Raw genomic sequence first — 6,519 nt, 5'->3', positions numbered from 1 at the left:
TTTTCTAACTTAGTCTAAAAACCAGGTTATAACCAGGGGTATTTTTGGCATTAAATTATTATGAGGTTTATAAATTATGTTGTAAACTATCCCTGGTTATCACTACACAACAGTTATGCCAAAAATACCCCTGGTTATAACCAGATTTTTAGACTGAATTAGACAATGTGATCAAAATGGCAAGAAAATGGAAAAGTGAGGGACCTAGAGGAGAAAAACAACTATTTGAACTAAAATGACGATTTGGACCAAACCTCAAGGACTAAAATGGCAATTTACTCATGTTTATAATCTAGCATGGAGTTGAACCATTTTGAAAAAGAGAGATTAAATGAGCTAAAATTAAAATTTAATGTATGGAATAGGAAACAAACTCATTTTCATGCCATATTTGTGTCTCACAAAGATAACTTGTTGAACTATTCTACAAATTTTTTTATGTTTTTGTACTTTGATAGTTTGATTACGGGTACAACGACAATACTCTTAAAACAATAATTTAAATGTTTAATAAAATGATCTGATAAGTTGTGTGACCTAAATATACAGACTTCGTGTGACTGTTTACCTAAGTTTTTCCTTGTACTGAATTTCTTTAGTTTGACGCATTTGAAATATATACAACCCTAATCTATCTTAACTAAACATGTAGAAATTGCTACCTTTAGTAATGTTGGCCTGAAAGAACTCCTTTGGGACTGAGTCAAAAATCAATCTAGTTTTGACTTCACAAATTTAAAAGTCAAAACTAGTATTTTTTTTTTTTTTTTTTTTGCTACCTCTAGTAAGTTTTGTTAACATAGATCCCGTTTCGGTTAAAGTGTTACCAAACAAGATTTTGATCGTTTAGCGGGTTTAAAATTCCAATTTGTTTAGCATGGTTTGATTAGGTGTCTGATTAGTGTGTTCAAGATTTTTTTAGCGCATCTATACTTGTCAAGTCTTAGTGTATCTCCAATATTGTTTCAAACGATCTACCTTGTCATTTGTTGGATTGTTGTTGGGTGATCCTAACTTGGTTATTATTTAAGAGGAAAAAGAGCAATGATGGTCAGATAGTCAACTCTGGTCAAAACATAAACGCCGGTAAAGAAGTCAACATTAGTAAAAGAGTTAATGATAGTCATGGAACTGTTTGGCTGCCAGGGGATATGTTGGTTGCATAAATATATATGTATATATATATATATATATATATATATATATATATATATATATATATATATATATATACACTAGCCATTTACCCGCGCGATGCGGCGGGAGTGGCGATTTACAACAGGATACTTGTTTACCGTTAGTTTATCAGTCGTCTCGTGATATATTGTATAGTACTTAAGTTAGTTTTCTTATTCGTGATATGTTGGCACTGGTTTTTCTGTTAGTTTATGAATTTTTTGGTGATATACTTTTGTTAATTTTTTTAGCTGTAGCTTCAGCGTGATCTATCTACAAGAAGAATACAAAACAAGAAAGTAAATGTAATTAAAAACAAGAATAGTACAAAACAAGCAAGTAGCTGGATGAAACACCAAAACAAAATACGGGGAGTCTCTTGTATCTCTTTCTGTTTTACCAATACATCCGTTCGCTCATGACTTTCTTGTATCTTCTCCTCTACTGTACCAGATTTCGACACAAAAAAAAAAAAAAAAAAAAAAACAATGTTAGACACTTACATGTGTTTTGAAAAAAGTAATTTCTGAAAGCAATCAAGGCACAAAATCTACTTACTTACCTTCGTTTTGATACCAATGCGGTTCATTAATCATGCAACACTTCCTGGTAGACAACATTTGATGTGTAAACTTCGCGTTGTTTAAAATCTTTGGCTAGATGTACCAACACCTTCGTATTTTGTCTTGAAATCCCTCTTGATAACGCCACATAAAGTTGTCCATGTGAAAATACAGAATCCGGTAGATAAATACCAACGTGCGGAATTGTTTGACCTTGAGCTTTATTAATCGTAGTGGAAAAGCTAATTCGAATTGGAAATTGTTTTCTTTTCAGCTTGAATGGGAACATGTCATCTCCAGAAAGGGTTAGAGGGATTCTTGGCAAAAAAAAAAAACTCTTTTTCAAGCATGTCACTCACTTCTAATCCATCATCCAAAACCACCACTCTAAGTGTGTGGTCATGATCCAAACTACTATTTTCTTATTTTAATTTATTTTTGTGAAAAGGAAAAGGAAATATTGAAAAAGGAAAGGTGGCTCATGGTTGCCATGGTTTAATCCATGTCAACCATGGTGGATGAGTCAAGGGTTTAATGCATTAATGGTCCTATGTGACATTAATTACCCAAACCATGCCCCCACACCCTTTAGCCTTAGAAGTTTAAAAGTACAAGTTGTGATCATGATCCTCATGATCCTTCATATCAGCGTCATGTCACCCACTTTTAATCTATCCAAAACCACTACCCTAAGGGTGTCGTAATCACTCAAACCATTATTCTCTTATTTTAATTTATTTTTGTGAAAAGGAAAGGGAGAAATTAAAAAAAGGAAAGGAGGTCTATGGTTGTCATGGTTTAATCAATGCGAACCATGATGAATGATGCAAGGGGGTGGTGTAGCAATCCATTAATAATCCATATATTGACATGTTACCCGATCGTATAATCCATATATTGACATGTTACCCGATCCGCGCATTCTTTCACTTTATGTGTACATAGATAAACGTTATACCTTGATGCACCAGCCAGCCCACATGTCATCGTACGGCCCAATTGGCTGACCATCGCCCATGAGACCAAAGTACATTGCTGGTCCGATTAACTCACGGGCAAAAGCAAGATTCATTCCACACAAGGGGAAGAGGGTGCCCTTTGGTATGGTTAAAACCGCATCAGATCCTCAACATGTATGAAGGGTCGATATAGTTGACGGTAAACAACTCACCCTCATGATCCTTACTCCACCATTTCTTCAACTCCGATTTCAACCACACCCCAACATCTAAAAACACTGGATTCCCATATTCATCTCGCTTTTGTTTCTGCTCATCGGTTCGTGGGATCATATCCTGACCAGCCCCTTCGGCAACCACCATGACAGCATGACCGTTTTGTTTCAACCGGTCGTCAAGAAACTCAAATCCACTCAGTACATGCTCAGGATCCTCGTCGCATTCTTGATCAGCTTCGTTTTCAGCATCATGGTAACTGTTTACTTTATGTTCATCATCCACTGAATCTTCGCTCCCACTATTGTCTATCCAAGAATCTGCCGATGTACAACATTCGAGCATAGCATAATCCTGAACCACAACGGAAACGGATAAATAACTAAACTTCCACAGTTACATTTTAAAAATGATTAAAGTAAAGAAAAACCAGAAGAGCATATTTACATCAAAGATTGTCTCAAACTCCTCAAGTAGACCTGTGACAATAGCTTGGTTCCTGTAACATTCAGAGTACAAGCTTGCACATAATCATACCCAAACTTTGTACATGAATCCATATGATTTCAATACATTGAGAAAGAAGATGCTTACCGTGTTTCTGAAGAAATCTAGAGCTTTTTCAAGAAAAGAGGGTCCTCCGTCTAAAGGGTTTTTTTTCCGCATCTAGATCTAAAAAACAGAGAGATCAAACTTACTGCATCCCATCCAATGGTATTTCCCTCTTTTTTGCTAACTTGAAGGGCAATTCGGGCTTTTTTTACTTTATGTAAATAGACCGAATACCCCTGAAAAAGACCGAATTGCCCTTTGGGTCGAGATACGGAAATACAAACCTTTGGACAAAAGTCGCAAAACTGGCCAAACCACATGAACGAAAATGACATTTTACTCTAAATTAAAAAAAAAAAACATTATTACCAAGATCAACTATAAATGTCTTACCTAAAATAGTGAAGGACCTCGAGAATCTAACCACAAAGATCCTCCACAGACAGAACCGGATCATCAGGACATATGGCTGCTGCTCCTAACTGAAACGACTCTTGTATAAGTCCAAGAAGAGAATTTTTACGTTAATAATATAATTTTAAAATTTTAATTTTAATTTGTCAAACACTCAAAACATGTGATTATCTGATTATTAACTTTACAGGGGCACATAAAATTAATATTCTCCATAATAAACATGATCTCTCAAACATTCAAAACATGTGAATATCAGAACTTGATTATTGAATATTACGTGGTCATAATTAAACCGTAAATACAAAATAGCACGTTCACAGACCTCGTGTCCAGGGGGAGGGGGACTGATGTGATAAATGCAGAAATTATGAAGGAGCAATGAAGCTGCTTCGGGACAGAAGAATAGTCCTTGAAAACACAGCATATCTGTTGACAAAATTAAACGTTAATTAGACCCAAAAACCATAGAATAACATGAAGGGAATGAAAAATTTTGAGTTGCTAACGGTTTAAAGCTGCATGGATATGTAATCAACGGTGGTTTTTCTTGGTCTCGGTACACAAAAATAGATGAGGACCCACGGCTCGTTTGAATAAAATGTTCCTGAATATTTATACGGCAGCACATATTAATCACCAAGATAATGAGATGCGTAATTAAAAGCTATTAAAAACAGATTCTATTGTTCTAAAAGATGATGGCTACATAGTTTTATACGAACAATAGTTTGTATTAAATAGCTTTGTGGCTTTGACTGTACTACATTTATTATTATTTTTTTAACAAATACATTTGCGAGGCAAAGTCCCATTAAAAGAACACTTACAGGATTCCACAAGTAGTAGTGATGCTCTCCTGGTGGTATACTTGTCATAGACCCATCCTCAATGTGAATCCGGTTAGCAGCGGCTTCAAGTAGTTCCCATCTCGTGTCGTTTTCCGTCGGAGGTGCGGGTGAGGGTTCTGACTGACAGGTCTTACTAACCATCACCAGCATCAGCAGCCATATAACACAACAACTCTTCATTGAAGCAGCTGATATCGTTACATAACATTCATCAGCAAAATTTCAAACACACAGTTTAAAGTTAGGTTATCAGCAATAAGAATTGTTAAATCAAAGCTGAATAAACAAATGTTAAATCAAAGCTGCATAAACAGATTACACTGTAGGAATATCAAACCCTAATTCTATCTAGAGAAATTCGGTTAATCATAAAATTCAAACCCTAATTCTACCTACCAATTAAAGTTAAAATCCTGACCAATTACCATCGTAATTAAAGCATGACACAAACACAGGTGATTATACCAACCAATATGTTATTTCCTATATATTTTGGCTGTATTCATATCATAACCCACCTCTTATCAGTAATGCATCGACATACTAATCAGATAAATTCAGAGATAGAAATGAGTTGAATATTTTGAAACCCTAGAAAAGTACGAACCTACAAAATCCAAAATTTGCTAACAACAAACGCAAATTATAACAAATTTATACAATCAAACACAAAAATTACAGTCTAGATTCAATAAATCAGCAAAGAACCATGTGCATCGAAGAATTTATGAAGAATGAAAAAGGGAAATACTCACCGAAGAACTCATCATCATCAATGGACTACTCTCTGGCATCAGTAAAGGCTAACAGAGGGTATGTTAAGGAGAACCAGCCATGATTTTGTCCTAAAACAACAAACCCTAGAAACTGTTTATAAACTTATTTGCTAAAACAAAGATAAATTAGAACGCACCCTCATAAATCACCAAAGCAAAATCATATGTGGAAAGAAGAATCGTAACTTACCAAGATCATCGGCTCTTTAAGAGAAGAAGATGGTTTCGACGGTGGCTGGTGGTGTCATCGGTGGAGAAGATGGATGCGAGGGTTTGTGTTTTAGGGTTTCTCAAGAAAGGGTAGTAACAGAATTGGTGGAGAAGATGGTTGGGAGGGTTTGTGTTTAAGGGTTTCTCTTGGAAGAAGAAACAATAGGAACAGAAAAAGTGTCTTGGGATGGGGGATGAATAAACAGATTCAAAAATTGAATCCAGCTCTGGCCGCCCAAAAATTGTTTTGCCGCCCAGTTATTGTTCTATGCTGCTGAAGAAAGTTTCAACACATTCATGCTTAAATGCTTGTACAATGGGCTTCAAATGGTTGTACAATGGCAAATGACCATTCTTACCCTTCCTATATGCTTATTAAAGTAGTATAGATATATGTATATATATAGGTATACGTGGATTCAAAGTAAAATATGGGAAGACCACTTTGTGCATTATGTGATTAGTATAGTTATCTTGTATGGTTTGCATAAAAATATATGTATAGATAGATATATGTTAGGGTTTTCTTTTTCTCAACCGAAGCAATTACAGGCCCAAGTTGAGAAGATGTATTGTTTGGTATATTCAATTGGCCCGTTTGTGGCTTAGTTGGAATCTAGGAAAACTTGGGCTCGGAGTCCATTCCTCTTTGTTTAGGGCTTGATTTAGGATTGAATTCCCAAATAGAGAAGCTCAAACCTGGTTCAAACTAGCCAAAGTCCCTTCTATTTAAGCTCACTAAGTTCCGTCAATGTGGATCTAGGGTTCAGACAATTACCAAATCCAAATGTTCTGATCTATG

The 6,519-nt window shown here is 35.5% G+C and overlaps 1 long non-coding RNA gene across 3 annotated transcripts; it reads right to left on the bottom strand.

Moving 5' to 3' along the window:
- Positions 1-1,503: 1,503 nt before the first annotated feature.
- LOC110884947 lies at positions 1,504-5,976 on the bottom strand. Of its 3 annotated transcripts, none has more exons than XR_004870232.1 (10): positions 5,698-5,976; positions 5,487-5,591; positions 4,711-4,919; positions 4,390-4,487; positions 4,206-4,309; positions 3,860-3,948; positions 3,509-3,586; positions 3,362-3,413; positions 1,739-3,268; positions 1,504-1,620 (listed from the first exon to the last, which is right to left on the bottom strand). It is a non-coding gene; the product is annotated as an uncharacterized LOC110884947 (long non-coding RNA). The 3 variants fall into 3 exon arrangements; XR_004870233.1 differs by having other exon boundaries at positions 3,860-3,959; positions 5,487-5,576; XR_002561739.2 differs by having other exon boundaries at positions 5,487-5,576.
- Between the last annotated feature and the right edge of the window lie 543 nt (positions 5,977-6,519).

This window comes from Helianthus annuus, chromosome 10, assembly GCF_002127325.2.
Source record: "Helianthus annuus cultivar XRQ/B chromosome 10, HanXRQr2.0-SUNRISE, whole genome shotgun sequence".
Taxonomy (NCBI): domain Eukaryota; kingdom Viridiplantae; phylum Streptophyta; class Magnoliopsida; order Asterales; family Asteraceae; genus Helianthus; species Helianthus annuus.
This window is presented reverse-complemented; position numbering and strand designations above follow the sequence as displayed.